The 17,243-nt window shown below is 37.1% G+C and overlaps 1 long non-coding RNA gene across 2 annotated transcripts in view; it reads left to right on the top strand.

Moving 5' to 3' along the window:
* The first annotated feature begins 1,606 nt into the window (after nt 1–1,606).
* Nucleotides 1,607–17,243, top strand: part of LOC127143137 (uncharacterized) — a 39,923-nt gene continuing 24,286 nt past the window's right edge. The window contains exons 1-4 of one of the 2 annotated variants that reach the window (XR_007814355.1): nt 1,607–1,717; nt 11,316–11,763; nt 12,985–13,432; nt 16,637–16,745. This is a non-coding gene — a long non-coding RNA (uncharacterized LOC127143137). Of the gene's footprint in view, nt 1,718–11,315; nt 11,764–12,984; nt 13,433–14,633; nt 15,082–16,636; nt 16,746–17,243 lie in introns of both variants that reach the window. The other variant, XR_007814356.1, reaches the window with a different exon arrangement.

Raw genomic sequence — 17,243 nt, forward strand, 5'->3', positions numbered from 1 at the left:
ATTTCACACAATTATTAAATAGGATGAAATGATGACATTTTGAATCCATAAGTCAAAAGTCAACTTCACTGTGACATCATAACATTTTTCAAAAACATTTTCTGGATGGCTGCTGTCATGGTTAAAACTTTTTGTTTCTCACAATTAACTAACACACTAATACAGCAGATGTATAACAGAACAATATTTTGTCCAACCTTGTCTTTTTTTCCACCAAATTTGCATATTCATCAGTGGGTGGTACTGGTGACAGTCCTGTCTGTTACAGTGGAGCTACAATAGTGGCATAACAGTATTAAGAAGCATCAGTCGTGGTATAAAATATAACAAAGAAGGCTTAGGTTTGCAACAAAGAGTGAGACAGGATGAGATTTGGAAGGTAACAAATGGAGTTAAGGAGAGGGAAATTTAGAGATGGGTAGTAGATTTCTTTGTTAACACAGGATTGTTCAATATAACATAGTCTTTTTTAATTTGTTGTATCTCAGTGATATGTAATATATTGCCAAAGTATGACCACCAGTAAACGAGATCTTATTCTACATACTCTGGTACGGTAGGTGGCGGTATGCACCCAAAAGATGGTATTGCAACCCCAAAAAATGCAAAGAAGAAGAACAACAGGAACTCAGTGGGAAAATGAGCGGCACGTCGCTGAGAGACTGCCACATGCGACTGAAACTCGGGTGGAAAATTATCGGACTCTTTCCCATCTCGGCGTTGTTTCTGTTGTAGTTTCCCTTCTTATCAACACCATCAACAGCTGCTCAGTGACAATGACGCAGCTCATCGAGACTGTAAAGGTACAAACCTCTTTTAATCCTTGAAGGCTCGGTTTGTGTCTAAGATCCGTCATAACCCAGTCAAACACCGAACACACAGACGTGATACACATATGTTTGTATTCAGCGTGATTTACAGTTCTCTGTGTCATCACTAAATCCGACGTCCATCGCTAAATCCGCCTGGAAATTGTAGCTCTTAATAGTCACAGAACTTGCCTGAGAATTATGTTTTTCCCCCACATTTTCCTCAATATTAAAATAATTTATTTTTACAGTTGAGAATACGTTCAATGGTGCGTAGCACAAGGGGTTCAATTAATCGGCATAGTTAATTTTCCAGAATATAAACAAATATTGCTAAAACAAACAAAAAAATAAAACGGGTTACCGGATCGATATGGCGACATTAAACTACCGGTTATCTGTTCATATGTGAGTGGAGACTTAATCAGATAAATACACCAAATTAGATGAATTATTTAATTATTTTGAGATTTAATTCCTCCTTAAATTAAAATTATTAGGAATATTTACGACGAGAGGGCGGGTTCTGGGCTCTGATTGGGCGCCTTTCTGTCATTCAGATCTGTGGAAGTGGAATCCAGGTGAAGTTCATTAGCAGACATTTTGCAGGTGTGGTCACTGTTGTTGTGAATCGTCAAATTTCTATTTTAAAAAAAGGATGTAAAAGATTGTCGTTCCCTGGCCTCGTTATAGTAAGTCAACAGAGTCGTTAAAATCAAAACAACCCGAGAGATAAAACCTTTGTAGTCTTTCAGTATTGTTAGTAATATTCGTTTCTTTGTGTCATTCAGCAGTACATGGAGGAGATGAGGAGTAACGGCTGACAGCAAGTGCAGATGGACATTTACTTCCTGGACATCCACCACTTTGCCACCACGAAGGAAGAGAAGATCGACTGTTCTCATACCGTGAGTTACACATTTCCTGTGTGTTTACTTACTGTGCAGCTGTTGTTATGAAGATTGTTGCTTGTTTGCATGGACAGTGAAGTAGTTGTGCCTGCTGAGGCTCTTTAGTGTACCAAATGTTACTGGCAAATGTCTTAATGTTTGTTTGTAGTCTGTTGGTTGATTGTCAGCTGCCTGTAGGCTCTTAGTCTTGTTTGAATAAATGTTTACACACCAAAACAGGTTTACTTAAAGTATCACAAGTAAAAGTTATCCTTTGAGACTGCAATCATACAATAAAATACATTATTGATACTGATGCATCAGTGTGTAAGCAGCTTTTTGTTGTTGCCCCGCCCCAAAGGTTCACAAGATAAATCTCAGGAGTCAGGAGATGATTAATGGGAAAGGACAGAGGAAAAAACTAAGTTGTGATTTGTTTTCAGGTGTTGGAACCCCAACTAGGCACTGATTTATTACAGGGGTCACAAGCCAAAAAGACTGAAAACCACCGGATTAAATTTGTTATTATGTTTTTAATGTGAAATTTAAATCCAAAAACTATTAACTCCATCTGTGTAGTATTTCGTTTTGAATTGTAGTGAAGAAGAATGATCAGGTAGCTTAAAATAGAAACTAGTGCCTTAAAATGATTCTTAAGTACAGTGCTTACAGCCTGTGCTCCTGCCTAAATGCTCTTCCTCTTTCCAACTCATTTTTAATAATCTACCAGAAGCCAGACATCAGGTCTCAACCTTCATTTGGGACAATTCCTTTCCTTCCATAAATCACAATTCTAAAAGTACCTAAACTTGGTTGCGTACAGCTGTGAAAATCCAAATTTTAATAGTAGTAATATTTCCTCACATAACCCAAGTCATGTCCAACCATGCAGATATTTTTTTGTTTTATTTTCCCAGGTTTTTAGATAAATCTTCAGAGGTTAGGTACCACTAAGGGTGAGAGGTAAAATTTGGGTAAACTAATCCTTTAAAAGGAACAGTCCCAACCAGTGGCTGATGAGTTTGTTTTATTTGCATCACATCAACTCTGCTGCGTTTGTCTTTGTTTTCCTCCTGCGACCGGTCCAAACACTGTTCAACCATCCTGCTGATGTGAATCTCGTTACCAAGGTGACAGCCTCACCGCCCGTTCTCTCGGTGTAGTCTGTTGACCCTGTATCTGGGGTGTTGCTGGTGATTCGGGGGTGGGGGTCTGGAGTTGGACAGGGGCCCTGGGTCACACTGGGGTGTTTTTATTGTTTCAGAGCTCAGAGCTGTACGTCAGTGCTCAGCGACACATCTGCTGTGAGAGGTGGAGCAGGTGGAGGACCAGATATCTGAGCCGGGGGGGGGGGGAATTAGTGACATTTCAGAGCAGAGGGGGCGGCATGTTGAGCAAAGCAAGATGCTCAGCTTGCTGGTTTTTTGATCTTTGATTCACAGCAGTTACAGTGGGTTGTAATGGAAATCCAGAGTCAGAGTAAGAAAATCTGTCAGAACGTCCACAGAAATCTCTCAGACCTCCTGCAGCATTAAATGAAATGTGCTGTCTTTTCCCAGCTCTCATAGTTTCTCTGCAGCACAGCTACGTTCACAGATTGTGTTTCACTCTCTGGCCTCACAGTTCTGCCACGAGACTGGGGCTTCAGGTCGGGTTTGTTGAGAAATATCTTATTCTCTTTATGTGACTGAGCCAGTTGATGGAAGTAGACTCATAATGAGTGGAAAGAGGAAAAACTAGTGCTTTGCATTAGCTTGGCAAGCTAACGGTCAGCCTCAGGTCAGGTTTGAGTCTCAGATTTGGCAGCTGGTCTGCTTCTGGTCTTAATTTCAGCCTCACGTGGACGTCTTTTGCCTCCTCAATGCTCTGGAGGTGCTTGAAGTGGTGTGTTTAACAATTTATTGAAATCAGCAGGCTACAGCAAGTCTGGGTAACCTGCAGGCCATCTGGTTGTACCGTAGCTACATCTGCTAGTGTTTGTTTAAAGCTGATCTTTAACAGTAAGGAATCATCTTATCATTTTATGTTCCAGGACCAGGTAACTGCACCCAGTTCTGAGTTCCAGTTGTAGAGAAGTGCTGATTCAACTGTAAAGTCATTTGGAGGCTGATGTTCATGGAGCTTTTGAACTGTGTTGTGTTATATTGACAGATGTTTCTAATTCTAAATATTTTCAGTGGGGAGAGGTTAAATAACAGACTCACATCTCTGTGTAATACAACACAGTTCAAAAGCACCACAAACTGCAAAACATCATAACCCACATGAAGTCAGGATTTACTGCAGGAATGTTGTAGCAGCCTGCATTAGTTGTAGGAGGTGTGCCTAATAAAGTGTATATTTTTTCATATAGCAGGTTCTATGACATGGCTCTTGGCAAAAGCTTTACAAAAGTGCTTAAAACATTTAAAGGTGGAACTCATTTGTAATTCTTCCCAGTTTCTTGAGGTGGTTGTAACTTTAGGTTTGGCAGTTGCCCAGACATCACCAACTACCTGTATAGGTTGCTGTGGTAATGCAATTAGGCGTAGCTAAGGTGGTGACCCGGCCTCTTAACATGGATGGATGAAAAGTAAATGTCCATCATTGCCTTCCAAACAATTGCACTGTCAAGTTGTGTCTTCTGATGCCATTAAGCTATACTAAGAAACTATACTCTCTGATAGCGCTAGCTGCATGGATTCTGCTCACTCCGTCAATGTGGATGTGACGTTGTTTTTGTTTGTCATGGGGAAAGTGATGCAAAAGACAATCTGGTTTGAGTGCATCCTGACTAAGACGTGTCTATACAAAGTCACATTTCATGGTTTGTGTCCAATTTGCAAAAATCTCATTCTGGATACTGGGGTCGAGCCCATAGCACTGGTGATAAACCAGGACTGAAATGGCTGAAATTCAAGCCAAAACCTGAACCTCTGGCTCTGCTTACTGCCTGAAACAAACCAGCAAATGATTCATCTGCAGTAAAACTGGTGTGATAGTAAACTGTTTGTTGACCTCTCTGACTCGTGTTTTCAAAACAGGATATACTGGTCTTTTCTGTGTCTTCAACCTTCAGGAATGTTTGTTAGATGACCTCAGTTATGATTTTCCCACCACAGAGCAGCTGCAGTCACATGCTCAGTATGAGCAATAAAATTATCAGCTTCTGTTTGTTTATCAGAACATTCTTTAAAACTGATAAGAATCTAATGACAGCTTGCACAATTCTTGAGGACATTTACTGCATTGATGCAAGTGCTGGAAATGCTGACAAAATTTGGAAACTCTCCACCTCTCCTCCTCCTTTGATCATATTGGGCTTGTTTTTGTATGCTGTTCATTTTAAATCTAATCTATTCTGAATGTAACATATGAACTCTTGTTGGATTCATGTCATTTTTTAACTTTCATTATCTTTATAAGATCTTTATCTTCAATGGTGTTTTGAATTGGCTTTTGGTATGTTTCCTTTTCAAACTGTTTCCATGTAAAAATATTCCATCCGTTTTGGATAGCTGGAGAGTTTCAAACCTGACTCTAGGCCTTTTGCTGCTCCAAATGATATGAATATGTGATTATGTCCCACATTATCAATTGGTTTTGAGGGATGATTGAAAGCACATTCATTTTAATTATGTCAATTCTTGAATTAAAATAATGGTAGATGCCATCTTTCCCTCATCTTTCTCTATGTGTTGTTTTATCCTTTTTTTTGTAATTTGCTTTAAATATGTCAGAGAGATCTTGAGTTATTGTCACCCACAAACATTTAATAGATCTTAGATCCCAATTATGTTTATAGGATTCCTGAATTACTATTGATGGTATATGATTGATTGTAAGGATCTGGATTTTCAGAAAGGATATATATCTAGCATATATATATCCTATATCCTGACAAATATCTGTATGTTTCAAGGAGCTTCATCATTACAGGAAACATTGTGTCTAGTTGTTGAGGAAAATTGTCACATCATCAGCATAATGTTGAGTGTCATCCTTTACTTTTATTGTGACTCCCTTAAGTTCTTTGCCAAACTGCTTGAGCTGGTCATGATGGATCTTTGCAGCCTAATTTTATTTAGTCAAGTTTTAATTTATTTTTATTCCAGCTGAGAGCTCTTCATATAATATTTTAATTCTTACTCACCAAGAGACATCTTTGTGCTCAAGATGTCGTCCGGTTTGATCTTCATCTATTAGTTCTGGTCAAAAAGTATTTAATCTTTTGAAGATATCTGACATATAGAATTTGTAATCTGTGTGAAGTATTGACATTGGTCTGTTATTTGCATCTTTATTGTTGTGTGGTTTTCGAAACCCTGAGATTATTGCTTCTACCCATGTTGGTGGTTTATATTTCTGGAGTCCAATTAACTACAATTGGAGTAGTGATACCAGTTAATGAATTTATTTATTTACAGAGATCCCTTCCATTACCGGTTCCTTTTGACCTTTGTAACTTCTTATTGTTTTTGCAGCTTCTACATCTATTATCCCCACTCATAAGATTTATAACAATGGTGTGTCAAGTTAAGTAGTTTTGGATGGGATTTTTTTTAACCAACTTGGACGAAGTAACTACTACGATGCTACTTGCTCCTTCATCTTGTCAGAAATGTGAAAAAATGTAATATTCTGACTGTAATGACCTGTGCAAATTCAAAATCTATTTACAGTTAGCTCTACAACCATTGCCAATATATTCACGCAGGTAAATGGTCTGCTTTTTTTAACCTCCATAACCATTGCAAGAAATGTCTGCCTCTTGCCCTAATATTGATTGTAGTGACACCCAGTGCTTGTTTATCTTTAAATGTATACCTGTTGAAGCAGTCACAGTTCCTGTGTTCGAAGTTCAGCCCTGCAAACTCTGCCCTGATAGTTACTGAAGCATCGGAAAGTACCAGCCACCAGAGCAGGGACTTTTTGGAACCAAACTATAGCAGAGGAACTAGATTTAGTGCCTGGTTTCTCTGTAGATAACGATTCCTCTGAAGGTTCTTGGTCTCTGGTCAAAAAGCAGTAGATCTAAACTGTACACTTGTCATGACTGGTTGGGCTCCCACCAAACTGTTGCATTCGGTTTATCAGTTCATCTGTTCTCACAGGGAAGTGAAATCTGTGATAGCTCAGTTCCGGGGAAGTCACTGAAGACTTAATCCCCAGGGGTTTTTTTAGAAATCTGATGCCTCTTCACTGAAGAATAGGCTTTACCTCTGTGCCTCCAGAAATATAATGCTTTGTTTTCTCTGCTTGAGCCTGAAAAATGGTAACACCCAGCCATCTGTTATGATGCTTTATTGATCAGGCAATCACCCATTAGTCACTCTTCAAAGAGTCTAGCTGGATGACCTTGTCCTGTAATTTCCCCACATACTGTGGTTTTCTGTGATCCTTCTGGAGTGGAGCTTCCGGTTTCCGATGGATCTGTTTTCTCAGTTGACAGGATTCAGACCTTACGAAGGAGTGGACTTTATGATTCTCACTCCTGAGATACTGTGTGTGCTTGTCCAGTGGTGTGGTGCGGTGAAATTAACAACTTTATGTGCATGGTCACCAACCTGTAGCACTAGTATTGACTCTCTGACAAAACTGAAACCGCGCTGTTTTCTACTTCACTCAGTTAAGTAAAAATAATGCCACTAAAATTTACTGCCTTGTGGTTGTACGCCTCCGCCAACCGGTTCAGATGCAGTCAATCAGTCTGTGAGTCGGGATGGACAGAAGATGATGCCTCTGGCCAAAGAAAGAAAATTACTACCCAATCAGAGCTGAGTAGGTAAATTATGCGTTAATCACAAATGTGACTGCAGGCTTCAGCCTCATGAGAAACTGACTGGTAGAAATGGTCCTTGGATTTCCTCTCCACTGTAACCAGCTGTCACTTCCAGCTCTCTAACATGGACCGAGTGTTGTCTCAGATCACATCAGGACACGATTCATCAGAGAGGAGGTCAGATGTGAACCAACAACACTGGTTTTAAATGAGGTCTGCAGTGGCAGCAAACCGCCAGCCAGCCTGCAGCACTGGAGGTCAGGGTCTCTGGTCTTCACCCCCCCCCCCCCCCCCCCCCCCCCGCCTCCTTTACTACCCCCTCAGCGTTGCTTCTCAGGCAAAACCATTTCCAAGCTGCTCTGCTCTGCAGCTAGCGCTGCAGCTCAGCTCTTTGTGTGTTGGGGGAAGGGAGCTCAGCAGGCGGAGAAACAGCCGGAACAGTAACCTCCACAACTGCTTGCTCTCTGTTTTGGAAAGGTTACCTCATCACAGATACTCTAATCTCAGTGTGGTTCAAATGTAGAGTTATACTGCTCTATGTACCTTGTGTGAACTGCTTTTTTTCTGCTGAGCTGTCAGGGAAATAAACTGTCAGACAGCCACATGGACAGCAGAGGGAGGAGGTCAGGCTTGTGTTTTTGTGTCTTGAATGTCGGCAGCAGGGAAGGAGAGCTATTTAAAGTGGAGGTCTACAGAGAGAGGAAGCATTTTGGGTTTTTCAGTGCGAGCCAGCGGTAGACTCGGCAGAGTAACAATGATCTTGTCCTCTGCCTGAAGATTTGAGCAGAGGAGCTGAGAAGAGGAAGGAGAAGAAGAGACAAACTGGTTCCTTCCATCATAAACAATATGGCTGCTTTCACAGATAAAGAAAAAAAAACCTGCTGGCTGTGTAAACAAAACACATTTCTTCTGTTTAGACAGCCACGTGAAAAAACAGAAATGGGAGAGGAGCAGATGTAGGAGAGACACAGACACATCAACTACAATCAGAGTGAAGACTGCAGCAGATTTCTATGGTTTTCATGTAAATAAAACAGGAGAAAAAATCTGATCTGGCAGCAGAGAAATGAAGGCAAGGCCAACAAAGGATCAGAACGCCATGTTTTTTTATTGAAACAGCAGCAGGATCAGATGATGATGAGTCTTTGGCTTTAACAGATGTCTGTGATGTTTCAGTTTCTTCCAAAGAAACAATGAGAAACACCAGGACTGAAACTAATGATTTTGACATTAGTTCATCTTTTGATTATCAGCCATACTAGGGGTCATAGTCAGTCCACCACCTTTGTCCAGACTGAAATAACTTCATAGATTGATGTGAAATTTTATTCAGACATTTGATGTCTCCAGAGGATGAAACCTAGTGATTTTGGGGATCTCCTGACTACCAATGGGCATAATTCATCACCAATCAATCAATTAATGCCTTTATGAGCATATATAGATAGATAGATAGATAGATAGATAGATAGATGGATAGAATTATATATTTTTTAAGGCTTTATTTACTAGGATTGTTGTTGGACTATAATTTCTTTTTGGTAAAAAGATTTGATTGAGAAAAACACACTTAATTGAAATAAATTTTCTGGATGATTGATCAAGTACATTTCTTCAAATGTCGATCTCTACCCCTGACATTTCCTCTGGTGCCATCATTAGACTGATATTTGTCATTTTTGGTGAACAACTTGAGGAAGGATCACCATGAAAGTCTCTATGTATAAAGTCCTGTGATTATTGCTCTTCTGTTAATATTTTTTACTACATTCTCATGTTTATACTGTTGTGTATATTTTTATAGCCTTATCTTATTTTTTCAATCACTTATGCTGCTGCAACAATATAAATTTCCCCATTGTGGGATAAATAAAGGATTATCTTATCTTAAATGGTATAGATCTTCATTGTTCCATTGTCCGTGACCTTGAGCTTGTCTGTGTTTGGTTTCTCCTTAACCTTAACTGCCCCGTAATCCAATCATGGTTCAAACTGTACAGATGTTAGCAGCTGGCATGTCTGTGTTTTCGGCTCTGCCTCTGACTGATCTCTGAACTCACCAGAAACTCCATTTATTGTATTTCCCTCCAGTCTCTCTCCTCTCATCTCTGTACATGTATAAAGCTGGTTCATGCTGCACAGTTTTTGAGATCAAGTTGACATAGTCTCATCATACCAATTTTTATATTTCCTTTGATTTGTTTGCAGTCGTGCTGCCTATAAAATCTAAAACTTTAATCTTTTTTTAATGAACACTAAGAAAATAATAATAAAAAAAGATAAATGATAAAACAGACAAGCAGCAAGTGTTTTTTTATTTTATTCTTAATAAATGATAAATAAGCAGTGTTTTTGAACTTGGGCCTTATTTTACCATGTTTTTGGGTATAAGTGATTGATAGGGAGAAAAATCTTTGGAAAAGCTGCGGTACTGAGCAAAAACAGTGAACCCAGCAACTGCAAACAGTGCAATTGTCCACATAGTATGTCCAGTAAAGTGCTTCTTTTTTTCTACTGACTCAGGTTGTTGTTAAAAGTGTCTGACAACATTGTGGATTGGTACTTCTGGTCAGTCGGTTCAGGATGTAACTGGAACATGGATATTTCATAGAAATTAATGGGAGTGACATTGACTTCATGGAGCAGGTTAACTGTTCCTACTAAGCTAAGCTAATCAGCTGCTGACTGTACCCTCATATCTGTGCGTATTTACCAAAATGTCAAACTATTAGCACAGAGACATGGGTTTAGAGCTTGTATTTTTATTTCACTGCATCCATCAATTTTAATGTCCAGAATTAGAGTGTCTGTCACACCAACATCACCTTACAGACAAACAAGTATGTGTCCGAAACATTCACCCAGTCTGAAAAATATGTGTTGATGAGCTGAATTATTGATCAGCAATTGCTTTTGTTTTTTGTTTTTTTTTTCTTCTTTGTTTGTTTTTTTTTTATGTATAATGTTACTGGGTAAATCCAAACTCAAACTTTGGTATTTAATGAATTTAGTACTGAATATAATAAGAACTGATTAATCGTATATATTAAATCAGAAAACAATACTAACTGTAATTGCTCAGAGCTCAAGGTGATGTTTTCAGTGTCTTGTTTTACTTAATCAACAGTATTTACTATTAATCATATAACAAAGAAAATTATTAAATCCACACCTCTCAAGCCTCTGTCTTGAAGCAAATACTTGGCTTTCTTGGTTTAAAAAAATATGTATCAGTAGTTGTCAATGTTTAGTCTATGGACAAATTGACTGTAGCGCTCCTCACCTTCTCACCAAACACTATCAAATACATCAGAACCAACAAATGCTAAATTTTCTGTCTTGGGTTGTTATTATTAAGGATCAGTTAAAATGGGACGTAACTTCAGTTTGATTGTACATGATCAGAAATTCTTAAATATGTGTATGTGCTAGACATACTAGACTACAGCATACAAAACTACCAATTCTACAAATAAAATACTGGAGTGACTTGTTCCAAAGTGTGGTGATTTAAAAAATATCTTTACAGTGTGTAACAACCAGTCCTACACTTATTTACTTAAAATCTTTCACATAAGATGCTGTTAAGACCTTTGTAAATTTGATTGTTATTAATTAAATGAAAATAATTTTTAACATTTTAAATTGTTTGTAAATAATAATTGTTGGTTCTTCAGGAGGTGATGACAGTCAACTGTTCATTTTCTAAAACAGGCCTCTAATGTTTGTAAAATGCTCTGATGCAGCTGTAATGTTGAATATTTATTTATGTTTTCATGTTTAACTGTGGATGAGGAATAGGTAGTAGTGTATTGATCATTTTCCTTTTGTGTGTTTCTCTTTGATTTCCTCCAGGTGTCACCATTTTGTCCACAACATCATCCACGATCGCAGAGACATGGTCCATGATCGGAGAGACATTGTTGAGGATGAGGGAGACATCGTCCACAATCAGAGACATTGTCCACGATCGCAGAGACCTTGTCAAAGATGAGAGAGACGTCGTCCATGATCAGAGACATTGTCCCATGCTTCGTAGAGACCTTGCGATAGAATCGGCGGAGACGGGGGTCACCGATTTGAAGGCATTGCCCGCGATCTTGGAGACATTGTTGATGATCACAGAGACACCGTCTATGATCTCAGAGACATCGTCCACGATCACAAAGACATTGTCCATGATCACAGAGACTTTGTCCATAATCTCAGAGACATTGTCCGCGATCGCAGAGACGTAGTCCACGATCACAGAGAGTCTTCATACAATGAAGAAGTTCTTTGAGACCAGGACAGAGGCCTCCAGGTAATTCACAAACCACTTTACATCAACCGTCCAACACAGAGTACTGACATTGTCTATGTTCAGTATTCAGTATATCAGAAAAGTGTAATAATAGAAGTAATCTGCAATAAAAAAAATAATGTAAAAGTAATCTGTATTAATAGAACTAATGTAAAAAGTAATTAGTAATATCAGAAGTAAGACGTAATAGTCAAAGTAATCTGTTAATGGACATAGTTTGTAACAGTAAACTTAATCTGTAAATTTAGAAGTAATGTGTAATTAGAAAAGTAATATGTAATGGGAAAAGTAATCTAATATTAGAGGTAACAGTAAAAGTAATCTGTAATATAAAAGCAATGCAGAAGTAATAGTAATCCAAAATAGAAGTAAAAATGTCACAGTATAGTAAAGCATCAAAAATGTCATAGTATAGTAAGGTATTAAATGTCAGATGTTATTGTTGTTGTAAAGGATCAGTCAAAATGGGACTGAAAAACGTCTTAACTTCAGTTTGATTATACATGATCAGAAATTCTTAATCTTGTTTATGTGCTAGACATACTAGACTACACCGTACAAAACAATATCAATTCTACAAATAAAATATTGGATTGAGTTGTTCATAAGTGTTAATTTTAACTGTTGGTCAGAGGTTGATATTAATCATGTCTTTACAGGGTGTAACAACCAGTCCTATACTTATTTACTTAAAATGTTTCACATAAGATGCTGTTAAGACCTTTGTAAATTTGATTGTTATTCATTAAATGAAAATAATTTTTAACATTTTAAATGTTTGTAAATAAGAAGAAGGTTGAAATGTGAATTAATGATTCTGTATGTGACTGACTGTGGTGGAGGAAATACTTGGACTTTTTACTGAAGTATGATAAACAACACAAGTTAAAATTCTGCATTAAAAAATGTACTTAAATGATAGTGTTTATTATTGTTGTGCAGTTCACAGTAACATACATGACAGCTTCAGTGATTAGTTGATAGACACAAAATTCATAATCATTTAATTTTTTCCCAAATATTTGTTGTTGTTGGTTCTTCAGGAGGTGATGACAGTCAACTGTTCATTTTCTGAAACAGCCCTCTAATATTTGTAAAATGCTCTGATGCAGCTGTAATGTTGAATATTTATTTATGTTTTCATGTTTAACTGTGGATGAGGAATAGGTAGTAGTGTATTGATCATTTTCCTTTTGTGTGTTTCTCTTTGATTTCCTCCAGGTGTCACCACTTTGTCCACAACATCATCCACGATCGCAGAGACATGGTCCATGATCGGAGAGACATTGTTGAGGATGAGGGAGACATCGTCCACGATCAGAGACATTGTCCGTGATCGCAGAGACCTTGTCAAAGATGAGAGAGACGTCGTCCATGATCAGAGACATTGTCCCATGCTTCGTAGAGACCTTGCGATAGAATCGGCGGAGACGGGGGTCACCGATTTGAAGGCATTGCCCGCGATCATGGAGACATTGTTGATGATCACAGAGACACCGTCTATGATCTCAGAGACATCGTCCACGATCACAAAGACATTGTCCATGATCACAGAGACTTTGTCCATAATCTCAGAGACATTGTCTGCGATCGCAGAGACGTAGTCCACGATCACAGAGAGTCTTCATACAATGAAGAAGTTCTTTGAGACCAGGACAGAGACCTCCAGGTAATTCACAAACCGCTTCACATCAACCATCCAACACAGAGTACTGACATTGTCTATGTTCAGTATTCAGTATATCAGAAAAGTGTAATAATAGAAGTAATCTGCAATAAAAAAAATAATGTAAAAGTAATCTGTATTAATAGAACTAATGTAAAAAGTAATTAGTAATATCCGAAGTAAGACGTAATAGTCAAAGTAATCTGTTAATGGACATAGTTTGTAACAGTAAACTTTATCTGTAAATTTAGAAGTAATGTGTAATGGAAAAAGTAATCTAATATTAGAGGTAACAGTAAAAGTAATCTGTAATATAAAAGCAATGCAGAAGTAATAGTAATCCAAAATAGAAGTAAAAATGTCACAGTATAGTAAAGCATCAAAAATGTCATAGTATAGTAAGGTATTAAATGTCAGATGTTATTGTTGTTGTAAAGGATCAGTCAAAATGGGACTGAAAAACGTCTTAACTTCAGTTTGATTGTACATGATCAGAAATTCTTAATCTTGTTTATGTGCTAGACATACTAAACTACACCGTACAAAACAATATCAGTTCTACAAATAAAATATTGGATTGAGTTGTTCATAAGTGTTAATTTTAACTGTTGGTCAGAGGGTGATTTTAATCATGTCTTTACAGGGTGTAACAACCAGTCCTATACTTATTTACTTAAAATGTTTCACATAAGATGCTGTTAAGACCTTTGTAAATTTGATTGTTATTCATTAAATGAAAATAATTTTTAACATTTTAAATGTTTGTAAATAAGAAGAAGGTTGAAATGTGAATTAATGATTCTGTATGTGACTGACTGTGGTGGAGGAAACACTTGGACTTTTTACTGAAGTATGATAAACAACACAAGTTAAAATTCTGCATTCAAAAATGTACTTAAATGATAGTGTTTATTATTGTTGTGCAGTTCACAGTAACATACATGACAGCTTCAGTGATTAGTTGATAGACACAAAATTCATAATCATTTTACTTTTTCCCAAATATTTGTTGTTGTTGGTTCTTCAGGAGGTGATGACAGTCAACTGTTCATTTTCTGAAACAGCCCTCTAATGTTTGTAAAATGCTCTGATGCAGCTGTAATGTTGAATATTTATTTATGTTTTCATGTTTAACTGTGGATGAGGAATAGATAGTAGTGTATTGATCATTTTCCTTTGTATGTTTCTCTTTGATTTCCTCCAGGTGTCACCACTTTGTCCACAACATCATCCACGATCGCAGAGACATGGTCCATGATCGGAGAGACATTGTTGAGGATGAGGGAGACATCGTCCACAATCAGAGACATTGTCCACGATCGCAGAGACCTTGTCAAAGATGAGAGAGACGTCGTCCATGATCAGAGACATTGTCCCATGCTTCGTAGAGACCTTGCGATAGAATCGGCGGAGACGGGGGTCACCGATTTGAAGGCATTGCCCGCGATCTTGGAGACATTGTTGATGATCACAGAGACACCGTCTATGATCTCAGAGACATCGTCCACGATCACAAAGACATTGTCCATGATCACAGAGACTTTGTCTATAATCTCAGAGACATTGTCCGCGATCACAGAGACGTAGTCCACGATCACAGAGAGTCTTCATACAATGAAGAAGTTCTTTGAGACCAGGACAGAGACCTCCAGGTAATTCACAAGCAGCTTTACATCAACCGTCCAACACAGAGTACTGACATTGTCTATGTTCAGTATTCAGTATATCAGAAAAGTGTAATAATAGAAGTAATCTGCAATAAAAAAAATAATGTAAAAGTAATCTGTATTAATAGAACTAATGTAAAAAGTAATTAGTAATATCAGAAGTAAGACGTAATAGTCAAAGTAATCTGTTAATGGACATAGTTTGTAACAGTAAACTTTATCAGTAAATTTAGAAGTAATGTGTAGTTAGAAAAGTAATATGTAATGGGAAAAGTAATCTAATATTAGAGGTAACAGTAAAAGTAATCTGTAATATAAAAGCAATGCAGAAGTAATGGTAATCCAAAATAGAAGTAAAAATGGTAAGGCATCAAAAATGTGATAGTATAGTAAGACATCAAATGTCGGATGTTGTTGTTGTTAAGGATCAGTAAAAATAGGACTGAAAATATCTTAACTTCAGATGATCAGAAATTCTTAATCTTGTGTAATCTTGTGTATGTGTTAGACATACTAGATTACACCGTACAAAACAATATCAGTTCTACAAATAAAGTATTGCATTGTTCATAAGTGTGTTAATTTTAACTGTTGGTCAGAGGGTGATTTTAATAATATCTTCATAGTGTGTAACAACCAGTCCTACACTTTTTTACTTAAATTTTTCTCAATAAATGCTGCTAAGACTTTTGTAAATTTGGTTGTTATTCATTAAAGGAAAACAACACAAAACAAAGACATTTTAAATACGTGTTAAAAAGAAGGAGGTTGAAATTTGAAATAGCTACTCTGTATGCGACAGTCTGTGGTGGAAGAAATACTCTTTTTACTGAAGAATAATAAACAACACAAGTTAAAATCCTGTATTCAAAAATTTAATTAACAGTATAGTATGGCGTCAAAAACGGAAAAAAATGCCATAGTATAGAAAGGGGTCAAAGAATGTCATAGTATAGTAAGGTGTGAAAAATGGTCCAAAAATGTAGCACAGAAATGCATTAAAAGTTCAAAAAATAAAGACTGTTTCACATAATCGGTTGTTAATACCTTTTGTAAATGTTATTCATTAAACGAAAATGATGCAAAACTAAGATATTTTAAATATTTTGTAATAAGGGGAAGGTTGAAATGTGAAATAATGATTCAGTATGTGACCGTCTGTGGTGAAAGAAATACTCAGACTTTTTACTGAAGTATAATACACAAACGCAGTTAAAATCCTGCATTCAAAATATACTTAAATGATAGTGTTTATTATTATTGTGCAGTTCACAGTAACATACATGATTACTTCAGTAATTAGTGATAGACACACACTTAACAGTCATTTGACTTTTTCCCAAATATTTGATGTTGGTGGTTCTTCAGGAAGTGATGCCAGTCAACTGTTTATTTTCTGAAACGGCCCTATAATGTTTGTTAAATGCTGAGGTTCAGCTGTAAGGTTGAATATATATCTGTGTTTTCATGATTAAACTGTTGATGAGGAATAGGTAGTAGTGTATTTATCATTTTCCTGTTTCTCTTTGGTTTCCTCCAGGTGTCACCACTTCGTTCACAACATTGTCCACGATTGCTGAGACGTCGTCCACTATCACAGACCGTCTTCATACAATGAAGTTCTTTGAGACCAGGACAGAAGTCTCCAGGTAATTCACAAACAGTTGAACATCAACTGTCCAACACAGAGCCACAGACCTTCAATTGTTTATGTTCAGCATTCAGTAAATTAGAAAAGGGTAATAATAAATGTAATCTGGATTATAAAAATAAGGTTTAAAGTAAACTGTATTAATAGAAGCCTGTGAATATTCTCATTCATCCAGGTCATAGTTATCTCAAGGTGCTTTCGATTAAAACTTTCCTTGAGATGTATTAATAGAAGTAAAAGTAATAAGCAATGTCAGAAGTAAGAACTAATAGACAAAGTTATCCATTACTGGATGTAGTTTGGAACAGTAAAAGTTATCTGTAAATTTAGAATTAATACATATAACAAAATGTCAAAAACCATGAAAAAAAGTCATAGTATAATGGGCTGTCAAAAGTCACCAAAAAATGTCATAGTATAGTGAGGCTTTAAAAATGGTGAAAAATAATCATAGTATAGTATGGCGTCAAAAACGGTCAAAAAATGTCATAGTATA

This window comes from Lates calcarifer, linkage group LG12 (assembly GCF_001640805.2).
Source record: "Lates calcarifer isolate ASB-BC8 linkage group LG12, TLL_Latcal_v3, whole genome shotgun sequence".
In the NCBI taxonomy this organism is placed as follows: Eukaryota; Metazoa; Chordata; class Actinopteri; family Centropomidae; genus Lates; species Lates calcarifer.